We start from the raw sequence: 27449 nt of genomic DNA on the forward strand, positions 1-27449 counted from the left end.
CTATAAAGGAAGAACTGGACATGTATACGGCAGAAATCAAAAGTTCAAAAAACCTACTAGTAGAATCTATGGAAATGAAAGGCACAACACAAGAGATGAAAGACACAATGGAAACACACAACAGCAGATCTCAAGAGGCAGAAGAAAACACTCAGGAACTGGAGAACAAAACACCTGAAAGCCTACATGCAAAGAAGCAGATGGAGAAAAGAATGAAAAAATATGAGCAACATCTCCGGAAACTCAAGGATGAAACAAAGTACAATAATGTACATATCATTGGTGTCCCAGAAGGAGAAGAGAAAGGAAAGGGGGCAGAAGCAATAATAGAGGAAATAATTAATGAAAATTTCCCATCTCTTATGAAAGACATAAAATTACAGATCCAAGAAGCGCAGCGTACTCCAAACAGAAGAGATATGAAGAGGCCTACGCCAAGACACTTAATAATCAGATTATCAAATGTCAAAGACAAAGAGAGAATCCTGAAAGCAGCAAGAGAAAAGCGATCCATTACGTACAAAGGAAGCTTAATAAGACTATGTGCAGATCTCTCAGCAGAAACCATGGAGGCAAGAAGGAAGTGGTGTGATATATTTAAGATACTGAAAGAGAAAAACCACCAACCAAGAATCCTGTATCCAGCAAAGCTGTCCTTCAAATATGAGGGAGAGCTCAAAATATTTTCTGACAAACAGACAATGAGAGACTTTGGGAACAAGACACCTGTCCTACAGGAAGTACTAAAGGGAGCACTACAGGGTGATAGAAGACAGGAGTGTGTGGTTTGGAACACAATTTTGGGAGATGGTAGCACAACAATGTAAGTACATTGAACAAAGGTAACTATGAATACGGTTGAGAGAGGAAGGTGGGGAGCATGTGAGACACAAGAGAGGAGGAAAGATAACGACTGGGACTGTGTAACTTGGTGAAATCTAGAGTATTCAACAATTGTGATAAAATGTACAAATATGTTCTTTTACGAGGGAGAACAAGCAAATGTCAACCTTGCAAGGTGTTAAAAATGGGGAGACACTGGGGGAGGGATGCAATCAGCATAAACTAGAGACTGTAACTAATAGAATCATTGTATTATGCTTCCTTTAATGTAACAAAGGTGATATACCAAGGTGAATGCAGATAAGAGGCGGGGATAGGGGAGGCATGTTAGACACTTGACATTGGTGGTATTGTCTGATTCTTTATTCTACTTTGATTTAAGGTTATTTCTCCTTTTGCTGCTTCCTAGCTGTCATTTTTTTTGTTTCCTCTTTCTTTTGCCTCTCTACCTTCTTTGACTCTCCCTCCTGCCTTGTGGAAGAAATGTAGATGCTCTTGCTTAGTATGAGCAGAATGTTCAATTAGGATGAACTTAAATGTTTGGAAATGAACAGGGGTGTCGGTAGCAAGATGTGAGAATAACTAACAGCGCCAAATGGTGTGTGAATGAGGTGGAAAGGGGAAGATCAGAGTCATATATGTCACCAGAAGGAAAGTTGGAGGTCAAAAGATGGAAATGTATAAAACTGAATCCTATGGTGGGCAATGTCCATAATCAGCTCTGCAAACACTAGAAATCACTTCATGAACCAGAACAAATGTATGACAATACAATTAGAAGTTAATAATAGAGGGGCATATAGGGAAGAACTATATACCTATTACAAACTATATACTATAGTTAGTAGTATTTCAACATTTTTTCATAAACAGTAACAAACATACTATATCAATACTAGGAGTCAACAATTGAGGGGGGTTGGTTAGGGATAGGGGAGGTTTAGAGTTTCCTTTTCTTTTTTTCTTTTTTCATCTTTCATTTTATTTGTCTGGAGTAATGAAAAGTTTCTAAAAATTGAACAAAAATTAAGTGTGATGGATGCACAGCTGTATGAGGGTACCCAGGGGCAAGTGATTGTACACTTTGGATCTTTGGATAATTGTATGGTATCTGAACAGTCTCAATAAAAATGGAAAAAAAAAAAATCATCTAGGGTCCTTATTAAAATGATTTTCCTGGGCCCTATTCCTAACCTACTGAACTAGAATTCTGAGATGCAGGGTGGAGGGAAAGGCTAGAAATCCATATTTTTAAAAAAGATGTCCATATAATCCCTATGCCCAGGTAAGTTTGATAACCACAGCTATATTTGTATAAGAAAACAAAAAGAGAAAATATAAGGGATTTAGTACATAAATGAAGTAATCAATGCTATATACATCATAAACTATGCATAACAATTATCACATTCCACAAATGCTATTTAAATCATGTTGCAATATTCCTCTGCTCAAATTCAATTTTCTCCTTATGAACTTCAAAGGAGTTCCACTTCCAAATCTCAGTCTTCTATCATCTAACTACCCTAATTTCTCATCAATCCCAACTCAAATACTGTAGTGCATTTTAGATAAGGAATCCTAACTTGCCAGTTCTTTGCTTTTCTTCCTTGAAGTTGCACTTCCTTGATATTGTTTTCCCCACCTCTTAATGGTGTTATTACTACTTTTCTCCACACAGGCTTGCTTTCCTACCTCTTTTAAAACCAAACCAAGAACTCATCTTTTCCACTAAGTGCTAAACCACCTAACTCAAATTCTTTCCAAATTCCCCTCAGCACTTGAAGATTTTGCTCCTAATACTTGTATTTATTTTACTGAATTTGGACATCTCATCTCAATGACTCACCAACTCCATCCCCTAGTTTAGAGAACAGAATCTTTGGAGGAGAAAAGAAAAGATTCTAGTTCTCTATATGGTTCCTCTTCTCATGCTTTTTAAAAAGTTTTTCCTCTTAGAGTGTATTCTATTTGCCAGGGTCTTAAGCTCTACAGGGCTGGAGAGGTTGCAGGGAAAGAGATGCAAAGAACTGGTTGCTTAGGGCTGCTCTGGACTAGATTCTGAAGGAGGTGAAAAAAGCCTTGAGGGTTCAGTATCTGTTCAAACTACTTCACCAGCATAAGAAGGCCAACAGGGATTCCATTTGTGTAAGAAACCCCTGTACTGTATGGAACAGCTAGACAGAATGCAGATACAGTCGGGGGGCAGGAAGGAAAACCCCAATTGGTATTCTGTCTCAAGAACACTAAAATATTTCTGGCTTTCTGGCAGCAAGTATTTTTACATATTCTTTGCAGGGCTAGGTGGTAGGGGTCTGGGTGGAGATGGGCAACAGGGAAATATTTTTAAATGCCTACATTCCTGAACTAAGCTAGTAGTGGCAGTTACTTCTTATTTTGCATGCATTGTTATTAAGAAATTATGATCATTACTCACCTAATTTTATCACCCCCAACCACAAATATACACCTTCCAGATCTGTGCCTACAAATCTAACTAACCACTCCACTAATCTGGACCCATATTTCCAACTGATATTTTGGTCTTTACTTACCTAAAAAACATAACTACTTATATCCAAAAGCAGACTCAATATCCCCCACCCCCACCCCACCCCATCCTCTCTTGCACATATTATTCTACTGCCATTTACTCAGTATCCACACCAAGACCTTTAGCCTCATCCTCGATTTCTCTTTCACCCTCACCTCGAAACACTAAAAACTCTGGATGACTTAAACTCCTAAATATCTCAGAAATCAGGGCTCTCATTTCCATCCCCAATACAATTTCCTTACTTCAGACCACCATAATCTCTTTTCTGAACAGAGGGCAGCATTAGATGGAATGCTTAACTGTGATCTACCAGAAGCCACCGAGAAAACCTTATTTACTCAACTTTGCTCTAGTATTTGCTCAATAATTATCTAATGAATAAGTGTCTCCGATCTCTTTTCCTCCAGACTATTCTCTTTATTATTGCTGTGATTAGTTTTCTAAAACACAAAATGTTTGTGTTGCTTCCCCACCTTTAAAAATAAAAATCCAATGTGTTCCCATTCTACCTTGGTCCTAGACTGATTTCCTACCATTCTTTTTCAGTAATTAAGACAGATCCCATTTCACCATTTTCCTTGAACATATTTTCTTTCATTTTTTCATTTTTAATAATCTAGAATAAGCAGTAACTCACTCCCCCTTATTTTATTTTTATGAGCACCTTTATACTATTTAAAGCTGTTAGCTAAACCTGTACACAAGTAATGAGTAAAGAAACAATCAGACAATAAAGCCAATGCTCAATTACCTTATTTTCATAGCCTTTTTTAACATGGCCAGCTATAGACTAAATGGAAAAATGAAACATGTTTTAACTACCTTCAGAGCTTCTTCCTTAGAACAAATTAATGTTAAAATTCTTCAGTTATAGACTTATTACTTACCTTTTCATTGACAGGCACAAAGAATTCTAATTCAATTTTCTTCACATCTGTCCTTTTCCTTTCTTCCATTTTTACTAGGTCCCTTCCTCACTATTGCTGTTTGTCCTCTCCTACTTTCTTTTCTTTTCTTGCCACCTGGATTTTCACTGTACCTTCTCTGTTCTCCTTCACAAGATACCGGTATTCCTCTATTACTCTTATTTGTACAGCACTTAAAAATCTACAAAGGATTTTCACATGTACTTACTCACTTGGTCTTCATTTTTTAGATTCAAAAATCAACTAACATATATTGAAAACTTTGTACAAAGCAGATGCTGCCCTTGACACTTTCCCATATTTTATCTCATTTTTTAGAAAAACGCAGTTCAATGAAGTTTGATGATTCATCTAATATTCTGCTATTCCAACTCTGCCCGGAAATCCACAACCTTATTCACCTGCTCATCTCTCAAGATACAGCTCAAACTTTTCCCTGCTCTCGGGGGAAGAATGCTAGACTTGTTTCAATGCTATCCTATTGTTCTTCATATCACTAGAAAAATCCAGGTCTCTGGACTCCTAGTTTGGTGTCTTTTCTACCAACAATTATTATCTTTATTAGCGACCATTAGTGATCCAGCATTTTATAAAGGCAATGGAAAAAGGTTTTATGAGTGGCCAGGGTTGATTTCTCAACTGTACAACAAAACATCCTTGGCTTTCCTTAAAAATCAAGAATTTAAGGAATTCCTTAACTTTTCTCAAAGTATTTAGATACCATCTCTTGTGGTAATGACATCCAAAGCAGACAATGGCAAGGAATAAAACAGCACTCCATAAACTCTAAATTAAACTACCACATGTTTTAGGAGATATCTCTTAACATCCTGGGAAAAGTTCAGGATTAACAATCAAAAGACCAGGACCTGAGTACAACTCCACCACATACTGGCTGACTTGGGAAAAGTCACTCAACCTCCCTGAATCAAGTTTCCTCTTCTATAAGGCTAGAAAACATCACCTACCTTTCAGACTTGTTATGAGAATTACTTGAAAGAATGATTGTTTATCACTTAGCCTAGAACATAATAAACAGTCAAAAATGTGATAACCCCTTTTAAAAATTATTTTTTACATACAACATTATTTTGTTTTCAGAACCCTGCCCAGAGACCTCCTGGCCCAACAACTGCAGTAATGCCTCCAAGGAAGTTATCTAACTGCACAGGACCTCTGGGTTCTCCTCCTTAGTCACAACTCAGGTCCTATAAATATACTTTGGAATATCCTCTTAAGTCCATTATCTCATACTCTGCCACACAAAACTCATTAAAGGATGTTCTTGTAGCTTCTTCTTTGTTGGCTTAGCTTTTACCAGCACACAGTCAGCGGTAACAATGGCAACTTTCACTGACTGTGTTTTAAATCATTTATAAAAGTGATACATAAAACTGGGTCCAGCACTGATCTCCTGAAGGGTAGGAGGTTAGACTGCTATCTCATACTAATAGCCAAAGTCAAAGACTAAACAAAAATGAGATACACTAGCTCCCTTTGGCTATATGCATATTTTAACCCTTAGGAAAGGTTTTTGATGTCTCTGAATAGATGATATTTAAATATTTAGCAAGCTTATCCTTTAGATTTAGAATATATTTCAGCAGTTTTCCTGACATAGAGGTAAGACACACCAATTTGTAGCACCCAGAATCTACACTAGGGCTACAAAATCTGTCTTTCCACATACTTTTCTCTATCCAACCTCCAATTCTTACCCTAATTCCCTTTCCTCCAGCTACTTACCGTCTATGCAGACCTGAAGTTCAGTTCCTCTATCATTTCTATTCCATCATTCTTTCTCATTGTTCCATTTTAAGTATATCTATTATTTAAATAAGCTTCTACCCTTCTCAACTGCTTGAAATGCAGCAGATTAATACTTGATTATCACCCCTAACTCAAGAATCCTGCTCAGAATAGGAAGACTGGACATTATTCCTGGTATACTACAATCATTGGATAAAGTAAGGAAGTCAAATTTTGAAGACAATTCCCAAAGCTGACATGCCTATTTAAAAATATATTCCAAATATAAATTTTTTAAAAATTATCTTCATACTGCTTTCTTTTATTAGCATTGATAAAAGATTACTATATGACAGCTGATCAAAGTAAAGGTAAATTTAATTTAATGTCAAATAGCATGTAAGCAAAATGCATATGGACTATTAAAGAATCTGTAGAAAGATATTGTTGCTATACTGTATGTGATAATAGAATCACCATAGTCTCTCTAAAATCATTCCTTAGAATATTTCACCTACAGGCAGAGTAAAGGCAGGCAGTTTAATTTTTAGTTAAACTAATCAGATGCAAATTTGCCCAATATTAACAAGAGTCAATAGTCCAGCCTAATTACCCTTCAAGATTACTTCCGCTCTAACTATATTCAATAGCCCTTTTCCCCCACTTAAAAGTAGAAGAGCTGGCTAACTTAGATGGAGGATTCATTAACTTGGGTAAGGCAAATAATACATATTTTTCCTCTCTGTCATTATTCAACATCTACATAAAGCCAAGAAAATAGTTTCATGGTCTACATCTAATCAGTACATGTACCCATGAATTTTAAATATGAATAACAGGCAATCTACAATGTCATAAATATTTTTAAATATATAGAGAAAACTCTAGTTTTAAAAAATGAGAAATACCATGGTATTTCTGATGTCTTCTGAAACCATATTTAACTAAATATTTTAAGTCACATAGCTAGATTATGAAACAGGCCTGAGGAGATCTGCATATCTAGGTTAAACAAAATTCCTAGAAGCATGTCATGAATCCAATAAACGTCCAAAACACTGTGGTAATTTTATAATCCTTATAGCAATTAATCAAAAGAAGACTGGGAGTTGGTCACGTTTCAAACATTAAAATTCATTATCAGTGAAAGAAAAATGCAACTGTGAATCTCACATAACTCTCTTAGCCTGCTAGCATCACTTCAGACTAAAGAATTGAACCACATATTTATCATCCAAAGTACCACTAACAGAATGCCTGCCAGAGATTAAAACAGAATAGCAGGTATCTGCCACTAGCAAAAGACACTTCTGAGCTATAACATGTTTCTGATTCAAATCCTTCACATGTTAAAAGCACTCACTTCAATGAAATTCTAAAAACAAGGGCAATTAAAAGACAGTGCAATACATTTTAAAAATAATTGAAATTAACATTAAAAAGAGTCATAAAAAAACAAAGGAAGCTCTTGCCATATGCAGTCTAGGACATATTGGTGACAGATTGGTAAGAAGTTACATGCTGTAACAGAAGGTAAAGAAATTGTGAGAAGGAAAGGCCACAAAGATGAATGAGAAGCAGCATTAAGAGGACTATAAAGGGGAAGAAAAGCTGCTATAAAAACAGTAGAAGAACCTAAGGAGGCAGAACCAAAGAATACCTAGGAGAACAAATACACCATTCCTTAGGTGATACATCGTTAACAAGAACTCTGAGACAGCAAACTGTCATCATCAAAAACATTTACTAAACCACATGTTCATGATACCACTTGGACCAGTTACAGAAAATTAAGAACTATATGTTACAAAATTACAGCTACACATTTTTTTAAGTTAAAACCTACCCACTTAATGAATAAAGTCATCAAAATAGGCACCTAATAGAAAACAAGGTTCAGTGATTTCCTCATGATTTCATTAGCAGAAAGGGCTGCAGTTAATGAGACTATAAATTCCTGTGTCCTCCCCTAGGCTTAGCTGAGTAGTCTTCTAGAATTTATTGCATCTTCACTAGAATATCTACCCAATCAATTATTGCCATTTTGACTGTAGAATAATGAAACAGCAACAATGCTCTCCCAAATGATATCTTCACTCTAACCTGACATGCAGACCTAATTAAGGGTCCAAGATAGGCAGAAGGAGCAGAAAAAAAAACATGAGCACATCATTTGGAGTACTAAGTGTCCCTTAAGTGGACTACTAGATCAACTATTTCAGAATTTTTTGTAGCCTAGAAGTGACTGCCTTGAGTCAAAAGCAAGGAAATGAATGAGCACACAAGTGCCTAGACATACAACAAACCATAGAAAAGGCCTGCAATTTAATGTGCTCTTACTATGTGCTAGACGTATTTAATCCCTTCCACTCCCATATGCACAACTATCCTATGAGGTAAACACGTTGATTATCATCACTCTACAGATGAGGAAACCTAGGTACACAGTAGTTAAATCATTTGCCCAAGATCATAATGGTTAAGTGGCTGATATCAAATCCAGTCCTTCACTATTTCAATGATAGAAACTACATTTTCATAATTGTCATGTAATTCCACTACTTTTCTTTTTAAAGAAAAAAAATCCATTTTAACAACCCCCCCATTTATTGAAAATAAGTTGCATATAATTTAGCTTGAAAACATAAGAAGAGCCTTGTGAATTCTGAAAATCTTATAAGCAATTTTACCATAAAAACTAAGCCTATTCTAAGAAGTTCATCTAATATTTTAATCCATATGACAGTTCGTCTCTTTATTCCAGTGACAGGGAAATATCAGCACTTCTAACAAGGCAGCATACTGTTTTAAACTTTTCAATAAAAACTCATACAGATTTACATCATTTCATGTATAAAAGTAGTCAACTCAAACTTCCCCCAGCCGTAAAGAGAAACATGATTACAAATAATCAAAAACCCATTTATAGCTGTCACTAGAATGCATCAGAAATAAGCGATGCAAATGTGGTAAAGTAGAATAAAACTCAGGACTAGAAAACAGAGCCTGCAAGACCTGCACACCAATCTTGGTCTGCCACTAACCAGCAAGTTCGTGTCTCAACTGCTCTGGGGCCTTGGCTTCCTGATCTCCAAAATAATCATCTCCACTGCAAAATAATCATCTCCATGGTCCACTCCTCCAGCTCCATAAGAAATGTGACTCATACACATCTTTTTTCCAAGCTTCCCATTCAAATTCTGTTTAGTTCTTACCATTACTTCCTAGTCATTAAATTTGTATTTCCTTTGTTCTACAAAAGGAGAAAACAGCCTAATCTAAACAAAGGTGATAAGGGAAGGCCTTCCTGACCTTATCCACTGGTTTGCTATGGATGATTCTCAAGGTGAATAATGTAGAAGCTATTATGATGTTAAAAGGTGTTAGGTTTCAATATTTTAGGTGACTGTTCTGTATGCCAGTACATTCTCCCTAAGGACAAATAGTAAAATTCAAGGACAATAGGGAGAAAAAAAATAGAATTATCCACTAGTTATTCAAGAACTAAGAAGATGCTAACTGAAAATCTTAACATCTTTATGCAGACATGTTTTCTCTGATTAAAAAGGAAAATAAGGTTTATACATTTTTCTAAGATATGCTTAAGTACGCCCCCAAAAGACAAGTTTTCATTTTATCAATTCTAAAGCAGTCTACAAATACAAGAAATTAGTAAGACAGTATGTAAACAGTTAAGAAAATATTTACAAGACTACAAGATCTGGCTGTGCAGATAAAAAAGTTTATTCTTTTGAGTGACATGAAGAACCTCTGTGGACTGCCAGTAATCCTGGTGTGCATTTTCTATGTTCCTAACCTATTCTCCAATGAATGTTATTGTAAATGCAAGATTGTTAAAATCAAACTAAGCACCTGGTATTGAGATTCCCAACTGTCAGAAAGCAACCTGATTTTGGTATTGCTTTCTAGAGCTACTAGCTTACTAACATCTCCTTCCCAATTCAAAACTTTTAAGTTAAAAATATTTTAAAATTTCCACAGAATTTGTAGTTTACTTTTACCTGATTTTATAAAGAAACAATTATAAGCAAGAGAAATAAAGCATGTGAACTACTTATTAACCTTTAAAAATAAAAATACAAAATACAACAGTTCAGTCTAAATATTAAATTGGGAAAAACTAAGCCACCACTGTTAGATGGACAGTCTCCAAGACTTTCTAAGTGTAGTTATGAGAATTTCCAGCAAAACTAATCACTGGCAAAATACCATCAAAAACATCCTTTATTAATAAATGTATGTATAACTGATAGAGTCCATCAGGAAGCCACCTCTTTGCCAAAAGAAAAGGTCAAAAATCATCCCGTGACTCCGATCTCCCAGTCTTTAAAAGTTGAGAACCAAATCAAGATGTGTACTTAAACTGTTTCTTAGCATCCTTCTTTAAACTCCCTCTCCAGAAAGTCACTCGCTTCAGCTACTTGAATGCCCAAACCCCAGCACCAAAGAATCTTAGGAACCAAAGTAGTTGCAGAGAGGTCCTTCCTGCGCCTGCCTCCGCATCTTTGTACCTCGAGTTAAATCCCCGTAAGCTCCAGTAGCCTTCCTCATTCACGCTCCCCAGTTCCCTCCCTCATCCCCTAGATCTCTCTCCTCGACCTTGAGGACCCCCAGATGGGAGTCTTAAGCGTCCCAAGTCACTTACCTGGTGGCTCCTTCCCTGCAGCTCCCGTAACTGCCCCACGGTCTCCGGTGGCCTCCCCCTGACCCATCACCACCCGATTCACAAACGCCCTCCTACCAGCCTGGGATGACTCCTTTCCCCTTAGGTGTCCCACGTTCCTCCAACCAGAAAAAACAATTCCGCAGAAAGGCATCGAAAGACTACTAAGCGCCAAGGTCCCACTACGGGCGACGCGGTCTGCACGGAGCTGGCGGCCCCGGCTCGCCGTCCCCCGCCCGCCGTCCTGGTCCGGGCCGGCCCATCCCCGCCCGAGGGCTGGCGCTGTCTCCGGGTGTGGAGGCGCCGGCCGGAGGCGGACAGCGCCGGGCGCGGGCACCGAGGGACCGAGAGGCGACGGCTAACGGCCTCCCGGAGGAGGCGCCGGGCCGGACGCGCACCGCTGGGACACTCACCGGCTGCAGCGCGCGGGGCGGCCTCATCCAGGGCACCTGCGACCTAGGCAGGACGGGCCCGGACGGCGCAGTCACCGAGAGGGCGAATGCGCCCGCCTGCCCCGTCCAGTCCACTCGACCGCCCGAGCGAGCGCAGTCCCGTTTCCTCCGGACGGAGCCCGGGGACCCTAGCTCCGCCGGATGCCCCCGCCAGGCCCCCACCGGCCCCCACCCCCTTCCCCAGCCACCTCCCCCTCGTCACCCTTTCCCCTCCCCCCTCCCCCCAACCCCCACCGGAATGGAAAATACCTCCCGGGGCGGGGGGGGGCGGGGGCACGCCTCTCTGAAGGGCAGCCTACCGCGACCAATAGCAGGAGGGGATGTGGAGGGGCGGGATTCCTAGCGGCCAATCCGGAGGCGAGTAGGTGAAGGCCGAAGGAGGGAGGCAGGGAGTGAGAGGGGGGCGGCCGGGGAGTCAGGGAGGTCCGGCCGCTCGGGTGCGCGCTGTACGCGGCTGCCATTTTGGAGTCGGGCAGCTGCGACGGCAGCCGGTTCCGGCCGGGAGGGAAGGGGAGGAGCCAGTCAGGTGGGAGAGAGGCCGTCACGTGGGCTTGGGAGGCGGGGGAAAGAGTGCTGCGGGCCGAGGGGAGGGGTCGACAGTGACGAGTCGCAGGGGCTGAGGAGGGTCACGTGGTCGGAGAAGGGCCGTCAGTGGGCTTGGGGGTGGGAGGTCAACTTGAGGTGGGAGAAAGAGAGAGCATTGTCCATGGTTTCTAGGGAGGAAAAATGCTGAATGGAGGGCGGGAGTGCAAGTGAAGGAAAATGTGAATGAGTCTCCTTAGCTCCCCCCAGCCTGGAGCCACCCCAGCTTCTAAATTCCAAGATCCACGGGAAACCCGGCACCTCATTTAAGTCAAGTATTTCTATCTATTCACACTCCCGGCTGTCACAAAAATGACTTAGAAATCGGACGGAGGGGTGTTCCGTCTTCCACTTTTTGCCCGCACTTTATATGGATTCTCTCCCACCCCCACCCCATCCCTCCCCAGAAATGGCTGAAAGGGTGGAAGGAATAGTTGACGTCTGCAGGACTCTTCCCAGCTAGCCTTTTAGAAATATCGTCATTCATAAAGCTACTGACCACTTCTTATGAGTTAGACATACCCATGATTGTGTTCCAACGCCTCCAGACTTGAAAAGAAGAGAGAGGAGGGAGGGAGAAAGGAAGAAGGGGAAAAGAAAGGCAGGGAAAGGGAGGGGAAAAAAGAAAAAACTTGCCTGTGAGACCCCGTCTCTCTCATCTTTGTTTCAATGCATGCCTCAAGTACAGGCCAGTTTATTCTTTACACTAGTCCACTGAAAGCGCTCCCATTAAGGGTACCAGACACCTTCATATAACCAAGTTCAAAGTCTTCATCTTTCTTGAACTCTGCTGTAGTAGGTTCTGTGGACTCAGTCATTGAAGCTTTTCCTCTCCAAGCCACCCAATATCCCAGTTTCCCAAACATCATAAATGCTCAGATTGTCTTTCTCTTCAATTAACTCCAATCTCTTCTCTGTTGACTTTTATTTGTTGCAGTTTCCCAAAGTCTGATACTCAATCCTGACCTCAGTGGGCACATATTCATTCTACCTCACACTAGGAGATCTAGCCATTTTGATGGCTTCAGCTGCTGAGTGTACATTTGATGAGGTTCAGATCTGCATATGTCAGTGCCTTTTGGACATCACCTGAACCTGGTGTCATATCCAAATCGGAATTCATATACCCTCAGAGACAACAAAACCTGCTCTTTCTCTGTTCCTTATCTTTGATAACAATGCCAAGTCAGGAACCAAGAACACGGGAGTAATCCTTTTTGCCACTCTTTCACAGCTGTAACATTCCTGACCCCTTCTAACTTAGTCATGAACATTATGTTTACTAAATACCTTTTCCCCTCCATCTCCACTGCCACTGCCTCACCTGGTCATTTATTCATTAGGCTAATATTTACTGATCACTTTCTATGTGCCAGGCATTGTCTGAGATGCTCAGGTTACAGTGGTGAACAAGATTGGCAAGGTTCCTGAATAGGGTGAGACAAACTACAAATCAGTAAATTAGTAAATAAGATAATTCGTGGTGATAAGTGCTATGAAGACAATAAAACAGGGAAACCTAAAGAACCTTCCCAAATTGCCTGGCTCCTCACCTCAGTCCTCCCGCCCCCTCTCTCTCATCCTTTCTTGTTCTCCAAGAGGAAATGACCATGAACCTTTCATCTGGAGTCCTGATTTCATTCCTTCTTTCATAAGCCAAGACCTTCCTTTATCTTTATATTACAGCTCCCCAAATACAAATCCCCCAACTAGAAGATAAGCAACTTTGAGGTTAGGGATCATGTACATCTTCACATTCCCACAGTGCATTCGCTCGGAGTAGGTACTCAGATAACAATTGTTAAATGAACTGGTGAATCCCCTAACACCTGAAACAGGCTACCACAGAAGCATCTCCAGCACAAATGGGAATGGGAAGGCCAGTGAGCATCCCCATTTGAGTATAGTGGCAGTGATGCCTCCAGGCAGGGGGCAGGGTTATGAATGAGGTCGTCTATTTTGGTCCCTTAAAGGCCTGGGATTCCATGACGTTGTGCAGTAGTTGCCATGATGTGTGGCAGTAGTTGCTTCTTAAATACTCCTTTCCTTGATGTGCGAGGTACATTAAAAGTACTTTGTTTCTGATGATCAGCGTCACACCCAGAGAAGTCTGGGTGAATTGCCATGCTCTAGACCCTGCAGGAGAAGGCTGCAGTTGCCACTTCACTTTGTATTACCGGGCCCTTGGGTATTGCACCCCAACAGGGAGTGAGATGTTGCCAGTTCCATCATAGTCATTGTAATTAAATCCCAGTTCTGGCAAAGTACAGTACGTAATTATGAAGTATTACTATAGTTTTTATCATTATTAGGCATCCAGCTGCCCTGCCCAGGAAACCACAATAGTGAACACTGAGAAACCAAGCTCCTCTCCCAGCTGGCATGAATCAATACCAGGTGTATTGGCACATAGCTTGGCAGTGCAGAACTCATCAAAATGAGTCCTTCCATCCCTTCTTTTTGGCAAGATAAATTTTTAAATGAATGGAAAGAGGAAATGTAAAGAAAGGCACTTACCACCACCTCTGAATCATCTCTCTTTCCCGTCTCTTCTGAATGACCTGTTCTCATTTATGTATTTATTGCATACCTATTTTTCAACTGTATCCTTGATGTGCCAGCTTCCTAAACATCATCCTACAATGTCTCCTGAGGATGCATGGCATTCTATTAGTTGGTGTGAGAGTACAGAGCACAGGAAAGAATGATTTGCTTTCAAGAAACTTATAGACTAAATAATTCAGGAAGCCTAGTCAGGCTGAACAAGAAATCTTAAACAAGAAAATTGTTGAGGGCCAACTTAGTGTCATAGCTGGCATTTTAACATATGCTGCCTGATTTCATCTGCACAACCCTGAAAGGCAGGTTTTATGACCCCTATTTTCTTCAAGGTCACAAAGACACAGTAAATGACAGAACTGAGGTTCCAACATATATATACAAATTTGGTAATTGTATACTCATGGTGGTTGCATCCACACGGGTAGTTCAATATAGGTATCACACTTCACTTCTTTCTATCAAATTAAAAATGACTTCTTGTACAAAGTAAGCCTAAGAGCAATCAATAAGGAAAGATTTCTTGTTCAGCAATGAGTCATGTTATATTCTTCTAGTACCTTTATTATCTCAGCTATTCCAAATGGGGGAGTCAACCCATGAGGTATAAGGATGGGGTGGGGAGAGAGACAGGTGGTTTGGGGAGGGAATAAGTTTTTGAGTGGAGTACTCCCAAATGGCCAAAACACTGGCACATCCTGACTTCTGAAACAAACTGAACCCATGGTAGCTTTCCCTGTCATCGGTCAGGGAATTTGTGTTTAATTATCATGTGCAGAAAAATTTTCTATTCTTCTTTCTAAGCTAATTGAGCAACAATTTTCTTAAACAACTTATTTAGCACTTATTATCTTGTACAAGGCAGTTCATCTGTACTACCTTTAATGGGTTTTTTTTAAGGGAGTTTTTAAAAATTTTAAATCAACTTTATTGAGGGAAAATGAAAATGCAATAAAATGCACCAATTTTAAGTGTATGGTTTGGTCTGTTTTGAGAACATGTACCCTTGTAAACTCGATCAAAATAAAGAAATAGAACATTTCCATCACTCCCAAAAGTTCCCTTTTGCCCCTTTGCAGTGGGAATTTTTATACAATTTGTATTTTGATGACTCCAAAATCGAGATCACTAGCTCCAGCCTTGCTCTCCAAGTTTAGACCCCTAGTTTCAGCTACCTGCTTGACATATCTACCTGTGGTCACAAACAGGTACCTCAAACCAAACATGACTAAAGGCAAATGCTTCATCATGCCTCTGAGAACGCCCCCATCTGCTACTCCTATTCCCTTCCCAAATCACTTTTTCTGTATTCTCCAGTTTGGTTGAAGTAGTTGTCAACTACCAAGTCATGTGTGCTGGTTTGACTCTATTATGTACCCCAAAAAAAGTGATGTTCTTTCGGTCCAGTCTTGTGGGGGCAGACCTGTTGTGGTGGGATCTTTTTTATTAGGTTGTCTCCATGGAGATGTGACCCACCCAACTTGGAGACCTTTTGATTAGATTATTTTCATGGAGAGGTGACCCGGCCCATTCAAAGTGGGTCTTAATTAGTTTACTGGCATCCTCTCTGAGAGGATAAAAGGCAGAGACATTTTGAAGAGAACACAGAGATGCTTAGAGAGAAAACGCCGAGACATTTTGGAGCCAATCATTGAAACGAGAACCAGGAGAGAAGCTAACAGATGAAAACCAGAGTTTGCCCCAGAGAAGCTAAGAGAAGACCCCCAGACCCTTAGAGATAAATAAGCAAGTATGCAGAGGAGCTGAGAGAAGCCAAGACAGAAGCCCAGAGAAATTTTGGAGAAAGCAACGGAAACAAGTAGCTAATCCTGGGAGAGGCCCAACAGACTCCGGCCATGTGTTTTCCCATGTGACAGAGGAGCCCCAGATGCCATTGGCCTTTCCTCAGAGAAGGTATCGTCCTAGTGATGCCTTAATTGGAACATTTGCATGACCTTAGAACTATAAATTTGTGAACTAATAAACCCCCATTGTAAAAGTCGATCCATTTCTGGTATTTTGCATTCTAGCAGCATATGCTAGAATTTTTTTTTTTTTTTTTTTTAGTAATCTTTACTCCTCTCTCTCTTCCATTTCTCAAAGTCAGTAAAACGTTTTTCAAATGGTCTTTTCCATTTCCGCTATCCTCATTCAGACACTTAACTCACTTGCAGTAATAACTCCTATCTTGTGTAGTCATGCTCTGATTCATCCACCAATCTGCCACTCTAATTTTCTTATGAGAATGCAGATCAGACTGTTTCAATCCAGGGGTGTATTAGTTAGGGTTCTCTAAGAAAACAAAACCAACAGGAGATATCTGTAAATATGAGATTTTATAAAAGTGTCTCACACAACTTTGGGGATGCACAAATCCAAATTCCGTAGGGCAGGCAGCAAGCTGGCAACTCCAATGAAGGTTTTCAGTGAACTCCCCAGGAGAGGCTGGCTGGCTGAAGCAGAGATGAAAGTTCTCTCTCTTCTCTTTTAAAAATCTTCAACTGATTAGAATAAATCCAGCTGACAGCATTCTCTCATTGCGGAAGACATGCCCTTCCTTGATGTAATCAGCTACAGATGTAGTAGACTGACTGATGATTTAACAAACCAGCCTTCTGGATTATTAACCAGCCACAAATGTCCTTGCAGTAACTGTTAGGCCAGTGCTTGCTTGACCAGATACCTGGGCACCATCACCTGGCCAAGTTAACACATGAACCTGACCATCACAGGGTGACTGGATTCAATTTCAGGGACTGCCCAACTGCATAAAAATCTTTTACAATATGGCCCCAACCTTCAGGGTCCTTCTGCTCCCTCTCACACAGAGCATGCTATACATATTTGTGTATCTGTTTCATCAGATCTGTCTGAAATCTGCCTCTGCCTCCACCTGAAAACTCCTGCTCATCTTTCTCAGCCCTGTGTACAAGAAAGCTTCAGGGAAGTCTCCCTAGACCTTTCTATTTGTTGCACTTAGATGTTGTGCACACTTTTATCACAGTGAATAGACAGGCTGGTGAAATAGAACAGAAGAGCTGAGCCAGAGGCTCTGAGTTTAAGTTTAAAATCCTATTCTTTGCTGGCTGTGCCATCCACATAAATTCTCTGAGTCTTAGTTATTTAATCTATATAATTGTAATAACAGCCACTATAATCATACCATACCTCATAGGACTCTTGCGGTAATGAAATCATGGACTTAAAAATGTGAACATCATTTGAAGTGTGTTTTTTTGTTGTTTGTATGTTGTTTTTAATTTTTGGTTATATTAAAAATTAGATAAAATGAAATAAAAATAAGTAAAAAAAGTTAATATTTAATAAATAAAATATTTAATAAATAAAAAGTATTGTGACGGCACAATACTTCTCTGCCATTCCTGCCAAAAATCCATAAACTCAATCTTATGCGGAAACACTGAATAAATGCAAATTGAGGAACATTCTATAAAATGATTCCCCACCTCTCTTCAAATATGTCAAGATGAAGGTAAACATGTATACACTTGGAATAAGATGAATAAATATACGTGAGAACAAAATGCAATGTATGAGATGCGACTGGACTTATGTCGTTTTTTTTCTTCCTTCCTTCATTTCTATCATCATCATTATTATGAAGGTTTTACTTGCTATATAGGACATTATTGGTATAATTGGTGAGCTCTGGATAAGGCCTAAAAATGAGATACTAGTAATACACCAGGGTTAATTTCCTGATTGTGAGAATCTTTCTGTGAATACATAAGAGAATGTCTTTGTTCTTAGATGAAATGCTACAAGGATATAGAAAGATAGACACATTTTATTTATGCATTAATTTGCAATGGTTGAGAAAAAAGAATTTATATCAACAGAAAATAAAGCAAATGTTAACTTGGTGAAAAAAATAAAATAAATTTTAAAAATGTGAACATAAGTTATGCTACATGGACGTTTGATATTACTATAATTATGTAGCTGTATCTCCTGATAGATTTTGAGCTCTTTGAGTGCAAAATCAATGTCTGCTCATCTTTATATCCCTTCCACCTAACATGATTCCTAGGCCCACCTATTGGCTGCATTGGCTTATGACATACGTTACCACTTTTTGTAGAATCCTATTCTCTCCTTTAGCTCTTTTGCTTACTTTCTACAGTGTTTCTTCAAAAGCCAGTCATAACATCCTCATGTCTTTTTATAATTGTTTATTGCCTTTTTATTTAATAGTTACATTAAAAAGTCTCCGAAGAAACCAAGAATATTCTACCCATGATTAATTTTAAATTCCTAATGTAACTGAGTTCATCCTTCCTTTACTCAACAGATACATCTTGCAGAGCTTCTGTGTGCACAGCCCTGTCCTAGGCACTGGGCAACAGAGGTGAACAAGAAACCTCATAGAACTTACATTATAGTGGGGGACAATAAACACAAACCAACAACGAAGACTTTAAACTATATAGTTAAAAGTGCTTCAAACAGCATAGAACAATGTTGAGGAGAGGGCACATGTAACGGGAGTGGTCAGGGAAAACCTCTCTGAGCAAGTAGCTTCAGCATCAATGATGAGAAGGCAACCATAGAAAAACTGGTGTGAGAGGCCACGCCAGGGGAAGGCAGAAGCCCTTAACAGAGGCTGTGAAAAGGAGGAGACCAAGGGGATGTGAGGAACTGAAAGGAGGCCCATGAGGAGCAGAGGAGACAAGCAGCAGTGGTCAGGGCCCCTTCATGCCATGCTGCAATTCAAAGCCCTACACAATCTGGCCCCTGAAAATCTGTTACCACAGAGCCCCAGCCTATGCTTCTGGGCCCTTCTGCTCTCTGTAGCCTAGAGGACACTAAACCTTTTCAAGTTTCTGTGCCTTTCATTAGATCTCTGCTGAAATGTGCCATCTCTTCCACCGCAAAACTTTCCAAGATTGGGGTAAAGAGTTTAAACTGTACTCAAATTGTGATAGGAAACCATTGAAGCGTTTTAAGCAGAGGTGTGGCAGGATTTGCTGCATGGAGAATGCATTCTGGGGGCAGCTGGGGAGAGGACCAGGAGCAGGCAGACCCAGTTATCTGGTCCAGATGAGAGATGGTGGTGGTGGGTTAGGATGGTAGCTCTGAAGATGGTGAAGAGAGTAGTACATTAGGGGATGTATTTTGCTAGTGGAACTGACAGGTCTTGCTGATGGATTTAATGGGGTAAGTGAGGGAAAGTAACTAAGGATGACTCCTAGGATTTCGGCCTAAAGCAATTAGGTTCAGTTTACTGAATGCTAATTTTATAGCAAGCACTGTGCTCAGCTTTGAGAATACAAAGCTCAATGAATAGACACAGTCCTTGCCCTCAAAAAAGCTCACAGTCTAGTGGGGAAGACTGTTGCATGCCCAGGTAATTTCTGTGAAATGTTTTAAGCACAGTGATAAAGCTGTACACAGGTGACTATGAGAGCATTAAGGGGAACCCCAGTCCCAGTCTAAGTAAACCAGAAGTCCACCCTCTTGGGAAGATAACTGGTTTACTTTCTTGGCATTCATGACATGTGCTGTAATCCACATTTCAGGCCAAATTTTAACCCAACTCTATTAATTAGTAAAGTATAATTACTGTCAGCAGTCTTCTAAGATCTCTGGTTTACCAGTTATTTCTTCTTAAGAGAAGAGTTAAAAAGGATAGGGAAAATATCCTGGACAGGGAAGATATTACTGTATTCGACTAGGTGGTACATTTACATGTATCAAAAATCAAAACAAAATTTTAAAAAGGTATACAGTGAAAAGTTTCTTTCTCACCCTGCCCCATCCACCCAGTTCTCCACCCTCATTTACCTCCAAATACTATTTGTATTATTTTCTAAGTGTGTTCTTCCAGTGTTTCTTCACATAAATACAAACAATTCTTATGTTTCTTATCCTTCCCACTTCTTACACAAGACGCAGTACTTTAAATCTCCTGATCTGCATCTTGCTTTTCCCTCTAACAGTGTATCTTGGTGACCTTTCCTAAAAGCACTAAGAGAGAGAGCTTCCTCATTTTTTTAACAACTGCATAGTGTTACACTGCAGAATATGCCATCATTTATTTAACCATTCCCCTATTGATGGACACTAGGGTTGTTTCCAGTCTTTACTATTTAGTACAAATAATGCTGTAATGAATAACTTGGTACATATGCATACAGGTATATCGTTAGGATAAATTCCCCAAAGTCTCCAAAACACTTTTAAGATTCCAAAGGAATGTTCTAAGATGGTGTGGCTGGATTTCTAAATTCAAATCTGAGCTTTCCAAGGATTAACTTTCACATTCCATTCAGAGTAATTCCTCATACTTTGGCCTGTATATCTTTTTTTTTTTCCAATAAGGAAATACTTTATAATCTGCCTCCCCTGCAACCAATAATAGTTGAAATGATATTTTAAAAACAGAAGAAAAGAAAAACAGAGGGAATGAAATTCGGTTTGATTATGCCCCAGTTAATGAATTGCAAGCTCTAGAAAATACCTTAGTTTTGGTAATTCAACAAATAGAAGCATCTCTGGAATGAAGCCTCGGGTGGGGATGATGGTTTGGAGTTGAGAACCTGCAAATTGTATCCTGCCCCAAATGGCTCTAGCCCTGGTTCCAGGGCCAAATACAAATTAATCTATTTCTATTAGCATCTCTTTTCATTTTCCTTAGTAATTCTTCATTTTCGCATAGATGCTTTTGAAAATAGTTGTAAGGGCTTGGTGGAGGGGTAGACTTTTGTAAATGTGCCATATAACATGTCCATATAGAATAAGTACTCTGTCTTTACAGTTTTTAATATATTTCCCCCATAGACCTATTCTTATTTATCAGATTCCAGCTACACGAGACCAGAATGGAAATAACCTAGGGCACTCAATTTATACGAGGTCTCTGGGACAAAAGACACAGAGGCAGAAATAAGCACAAGTGACATTGCAACTTGGGCTATCATTTTAAAAACTATATAGATCTTAAGTTAATCCAGCCATATTATTCTCATTATCAGAAAACAAAACAGAACTTTGGTTCCATTCCATGAGTGTGGTGGGTTGTTTTTTGTTTTATGTTTTTAAACTGTAGCATAAGAGAAAGCATTTAAAAAGAAAGCATGAGGTTAACAAGATGCAGCAAACAGTCATCCAGAAAGCTTTTCCTAGCTCCAAAGCTCTCTTCCTCAGGGATCACAAAATCTACAAATTGTACATCTATCAAAAATCTCTAAAGAATGTCTAATCCACTCTCAACTCCACTTGAAACAAACTTTCATTTTGAAATGTCTCACATAAAGATTTCACAGTCTCCCTTTTGGCCATTACCATTTTCTTCCCCTTCCTCTAGCTGGTGAGACTTGGACTGTATCCTCAGGAAATATCCAAAATTCCTTCTTAAGTGAGAAATAACACTTGATAAAATTATTTGTGCATTTGTTCCCTGAGTATCTATAGAGGAGATCAGTTCTACTCACCACATTCTCATTTTCTTTTGGGGACTACAGTCCTCCCTTACTCTCAGTTATGGGTTTGCAGTGAGTGAGGAGTGATATCTCCCAACCCCCTGCCTCAGGGGTGAAGCATGTGACCTTGTCTAGGCCAGCTATTATATCATATTCCCCTGGCTATAGTGATCTGTTATGGACCTATTCAAAAAAAAGTCCACCCTGGATTTGAACCTAGAAGCAAGTAGTCCCAGGAGCAATTTGCATCCATGTTGGGCACGCGAGTTGAGAGCTTGCCTAAGAATGGAATCAGCACTGAGGATATCGAATTGAGAAATGGGAGAGATAAATCAGGTGCTGGGTCAAACTGTTTGAGTCCTAGATCAAGCTTCACCTGAACCAGATACTCTAAATTAATTTAGCTACATAAGCCAATAAATTCACCTCTTTGATTAAACTAGATTGCATTGTGTTTTTCATCTCCTGCAAACAAAGGATTTTTAGTTGATGCAATATCTTCAAACAGAAGTAGGCAAATTAAATTCATATTGTTCCCATGGTTGGACAAATTACATGATTTTCCCAGTTAATTCCCAGACTCCTCTATTCTTCCCTTGGAGCGACTCTACCTTTGGACCACCAGCATATCTTCTTTTTTTAAATACAGTTTTATTGAGATACATTCACATACCCTACAATCATCCATAGTGTACAATCAATTATTCACAGTACCATCATATAGTTGTGCATTCATCACCAGAATCAATTTTTGAACATATTCCTTACTCCCAAAAAAATAAAAATAAAAATAAAAGTTAAAAAGAACAGCTAACACATTCCACCACCACCCATTCCACCCTATTTTTCATTTTTTTTTTGTCCCCATTTTTCTACTCATCCATCTATACACTGGATAAAGGGAGTGTGAGCCACAAGGTTTTCACAGTCACACAGCCACACCATGTAAACTACATAATTATGCGATTGTCTTCAAGAATCAAGGCTACTGGTTTGCAGTTCAACAGTTTCAGGTATTTCCTTCTAGCTATTCCAATGCATGAAAACCTAAAAAGGGTTATCTATATAGCGCATAAGAATACCCTCCAGAGTGACCTCTTGACTCCATTTGGAATCTCTCAGCCGTTGAAACTTTATTTTGTTTCATTTCGCTTCCCCCTTTTAGTCAAGAGCAATTTCTCAATCCCATGGTGCTGGGTCCGGGCTCATCCAAGAAGTCATGTCCCACGTTACCAGGGACATTTACACCCCTGGGAATTGTGTCCCATGTAGTGGGGGAGGGCAGTGAGTTTACCTGAAGAGTTGGCTTTTAGAGAGAGGTCACATCTAAGCAACAAAAGAAGTTCTCTGGGAGTGACTCTTAGGCACAATTATCAGTAGACTTAGCCCCTTCTTTGCAGTAACATGCTTCATAACGGCAAGCCCCAAGACTGAGGGCTCATCCTACTAAATTGTGAGAATATCAGTAACAACCCAGGTGGGGAGTCCAACATTTCCGCATTTTTCCCCAGTTCCTCAGGGGGGCCCTGCATATATATATTTATTCTCTGATCAAATTATTTTGGGATGTATCGGTATTTCACACTAACCTACCAGCTCTCACTTCCTATTCAAAGTTCCATGTAATTATGGTGTTTGAATAAACTGACTGTATGTTCCGGTTTGCTAATGCTGCCATTATGCAAAATACCAGAAATGGATTGGCTTTTATAAAGGGGATTTATTAAGTACAAATTTACAGTTCTAAGGCCGTAAAAGTGCACAAACTAAGGCATCAACAGATGATACCTTCACTGAAGGATGGCTAATGGCATCTGGAAAACCTCTGTTAGCTGGGAAGGCTTGTGGCTGGCATCTGTTGATTGCGGGTTGTGTTCAGCTCCTCTTTCAGCTCCTGTGTGTTCTTGTTTTTTTCTCCCAAGACATTTCTCTCTAAGCGGCTGGGGTCTTGTCTTAGCATATCCCGGGGCAAACTCTGGGCTTCATCTCGTAGCCAAATGTCCTTCTGTCTGCATCTCCAAGTATCTTAAAACATCAGTGTCAGCAAGCTGCTGGGCCTATGTGGCTCTTTTCTTTTTTTTTTTTTTTTTAATTCAGTTTTATTGAAATATATTCACAAACCATACAGTCATCCATGGTATACAATCAACTGTTCACAGTATGATCATATAGTTATGCGTTCATCACCACAATCTATTTCTGAACATTTTCCTTACATCAGAAAGAATCAGAATAAGAATAAAAAATAAAAGTGAAAAGAGAATACCCAAACCATCCCCCCATCCCACCCTATTTGTCATTTAGTTTTTACTCCCATTTTTCTACTGATTTTTTTTCAATTTTTTAACTTTGTTTATCAAAAAATTAAAAACAAACAGGCAAACAACAACCAAAAAAACCCCACAACATTTCAAACAAAGCAATGGATTAAGGAAAACAAATAACCTAAAATAACTACTTTGCTTCCAATATGTTCCTACCATACCCCAAGAAAATTAATAAACCATGTCCAAATAGAGGAGTAAGAAAAACAAATAATCTAAAATAACTACATTGCTTCCAACATGTTCCTACCATACCCCAAGAAAATTAACAACCCCTAAGAAAACAAAGGAATAAGAGATAAAAAAAACCTAAAATAACTCTATTGCTTCCAACATGATCTTACTATATCCAAGAAAGTTTACAAACCATAATCATTCCTGAGCATTCCCATAACATTGAGATTACCCTCCATAGTTTATCTGTTCTTATTAGATTATCATTCCCCCTCCACTAATTGGTATCTCTAGGTCCCCTACATTCTACAGTATAAAACATTGTACATTTTTCACAGAATTCACATTAGTGGTAACATACAATATCTCTCTTTTTGTGCCTGGCTTATTTTGCTCAGCATTATGTCTTTTTTTTTTTTTTTTTTTTTTTTATAATCTTCATTTTATTGAGATATATTCATATACCACGCAGTCATACAAAACAAATCGTACTTTCGATTGTTCACAGTACCATTACATAGTTGTACATTCATCACCCAAATCAATCCCTGACACCTTCATTAGCACACACACAAGAATAACAAGAATAATAATTAGAGTGAAAAAGAGCAATTGAAGTAAAAAAGAACACTGGGTACCTTTGTCTGTTTGTTTCCTTCCCCTATTTTTCTACTCATCCATCCATAAACTAGACAAAGTGGAGTGTGGTCCTTATGGCTTTCCCAATCCCCTTGTCACCCCTCATAAGCTACATTTTTATACAACTGTCTTTGAGATTCATGGGTTCTGGGTTGTAGTTTGATAGTTTCAGGTATCCACCACCAGCTACCCCAATTCTTTAGAACCTAAAAAGTGTTGTGTAAAGTGTGCGTAAGAGTGCCCACCAGAGTGACCTCTCGGCTCCTTTTGGATTCTCTCTGCCACTGAAGCTTATTTCATTTCCTTTCACATCCCCCTTTTGGTCAAGAAGATGTTCTCCGTCCCACGATGCCAGGTCTACATTCCTCCCCGGGAGTCATATTCCACGTTGCCAGGGATATTCACTCCCCTGGGTGTCTGATCCCACGTAGGAGGGAGAGCAGTGATTTCACCTTTCAAGTTGGCTTAGCTAGAGAGACAGGGCCACATCTGAGCAACAAAGAGGCATTCAGGAGGAGGCTCTTAGGCACAACCATAGGGAGGCCTAGCCTCTCCTTTGCAGCAACCGTCTTCCCAAGGGTAAAACCTGTGGTAGAGGGCTCAACCCATCAAACCACCAGTCTCCTATGTCTGTGGTCATGTTAGCAATGTGGCTCTTTTTAAAGGACTCCAGTAAACTAATCAAAGACCCACCCGGAGTGGACAGGGCCGTATCTCCACAGAAACATTTAATCAAGAGGTCATACCCTAATCAAAAAGATTAATCAATCTGCCACCACAAGATTGAATTAAAGAATATGGCTTTTTCTGGGGGACATACTATATCCAAACTGGCACATCGTATAAGTAATTTATTTAGTGTGCTGCAAAAAATATAGATTCTGCACCAAATAAACATCTCTTCCCTTGGTCTCACACAGAAGTTGAAGTTTTAAAACATGGTCAATATCATCCTTTACCCTTTGGCCTGATTTGCCTTAGTCCTAACCAGATCCACTTCACTCATATCTCTAGTTGAAGTCTGAACTCTTTTTCAGCTTTTTTAACAGTTGCTGTATTAGGCAATACTGACATTCGTATCTGCTGAGCTCTAGCTCTGAGTTTCAGGTATCAAACAGATACCCAAAATTCCAGAGACTGACCAGGTTATACACAAAGAGCTCAGCATCTCAGAATTTAGAGATAACCATTACAACTCAGGAATAGATGTGACTGCTGTAAGAGCTTACAATTTAGGGACGATTACAATAAGCCTTCCCCTGATAAGCTGTGCTCTGAGTCAATTCTCAGAGTTTACACATTATAGTTAGTCCATATTAGTGAGGCATTATAATGTTTGTCTTTTCATTTCTGGCGTACTTCACTCAAAATGCTGTCCTCAAGATTTATTCACCTAGTTGCATGTTTCACAGCTTCATTCTTTCTTGCAGCTGCTCAATATTTTTACTGTATGCATAAATCACAGTTCACCATTCTGTTCATCAGTCAGTGTACCCTTAGGCCACCTCTATCCATTGCAAATCATGAATACTGCCTCCATAATCACCAGTGTGCAAATGTCCCTTTGCTCTCAGATCTTCCAAGTATATACCCCATAATGAGGTTGCAGGACCTCAGCATATCTTTCGGATCAAACACTAGGCCAGAATTCTCCTTCCCTTCTCCCAAGGACTCCTCTAGATCTATGTTTAACCCCAGCCCACTGGTGAAGTTAAAGAAGGAAGAGAAAGATCTATATTCCTCTTACAGTGAATTAAGCAAATTTATTTTGGGGATCAGTTCCAGTTCAGTTTCATCATGAATGAAGTTGTTTGAATCCATTTCTGGTTCTGGCCTGTAATCATCTGGACAGATCCAAAGTTCTTCACATGACATGAATATTTGGGGGGTTAATGTTTTGTTCCAGTTGAAGAGAACTATGTAATATGGATATGTCTTATTTGTCCTTTTGTGCTAAAAGAGGTAACATATGAAAGGGGTTACCTAACATCCAGGATAGAGAGTTGTCTTGGTTTCCAGGCTTCTAAAACAATTACCATACAATGGGTTGGCTTAAACAACGGTAATTTATTGATTCACAGTTTTGAGGCTAGGAGAAGTCCAAAATCGAGGTGTCAGCAAAGCGTTGCTTTTTCCCCAAAGACGGTGGTGTTCTGGGGCTGGCTGCCAGTGATCCTTGGTCCTTGGCTTTTCCATCATATGGTACTGCACACAGCAGTGTTCTTTCCTTTCTCTTCCAGGTTCAGTTGACTTCCAGCTTCTAGCTGCTCCTTGTGGCTTCTTTTTCTGTGACCAATTTCCTTTGCTTATAAGGACGTCCGCCGTACTGGATTAAGGCCCACCCTATTTCAGTTTGGGCACACCTGAACTAATAACATCTTCAAAGGTCTTATTTAAAAATGGGTTCACACCCACAAGATCAGGGATTGGGACCTGAACATAATTTTTGTGGGGGACATGATTCAATCCCCAACATGGGGTGATTAATAATGTACTTAATACTTGTGCCAGTTTGAAT

General features: G+C 39.7%; 1 protein-coding gene across 3 annotated transcripts in view; it reads right to left on the reverse strand.

The window, feature by feature from the left end:
- SOCS5 (suppressor of cytokine signaling 5) overlaps positions 1-11359 on the reverse strand; it is a 127251-nt gene extending 115892 nt beyond the window's left edge. For all 3 annotated transcript variants that reach the window (XR_005212346.1, XM_037806803.1, XM_037806802.1), the window contains exon 1: positions 11173-11359. The gene's annotated coding sequence lies outside the window, so the exon portion shown is untranslated. The remainder of the gene's footprint in view (positions 1-11172) is intronic.
- Positions 11360-27449: the final 16090 nt, after the last annotated feature.

The sequence above is a fragment of the Choloepus didactylus genome, chromosome 17, assembly GCF_015220235.1.
Source record: "Choloepus didactylus isolate mChoDid1 chromosome 17, mChoDid1.pri, whole genome shotgun sequence".
Classification (NCBI taxonomy): Eukaryota; Metazoa; Chordata; class Mammalia; order Pilosa; family Megalonychidae; genus Choloepus; species Choloepus didactylus.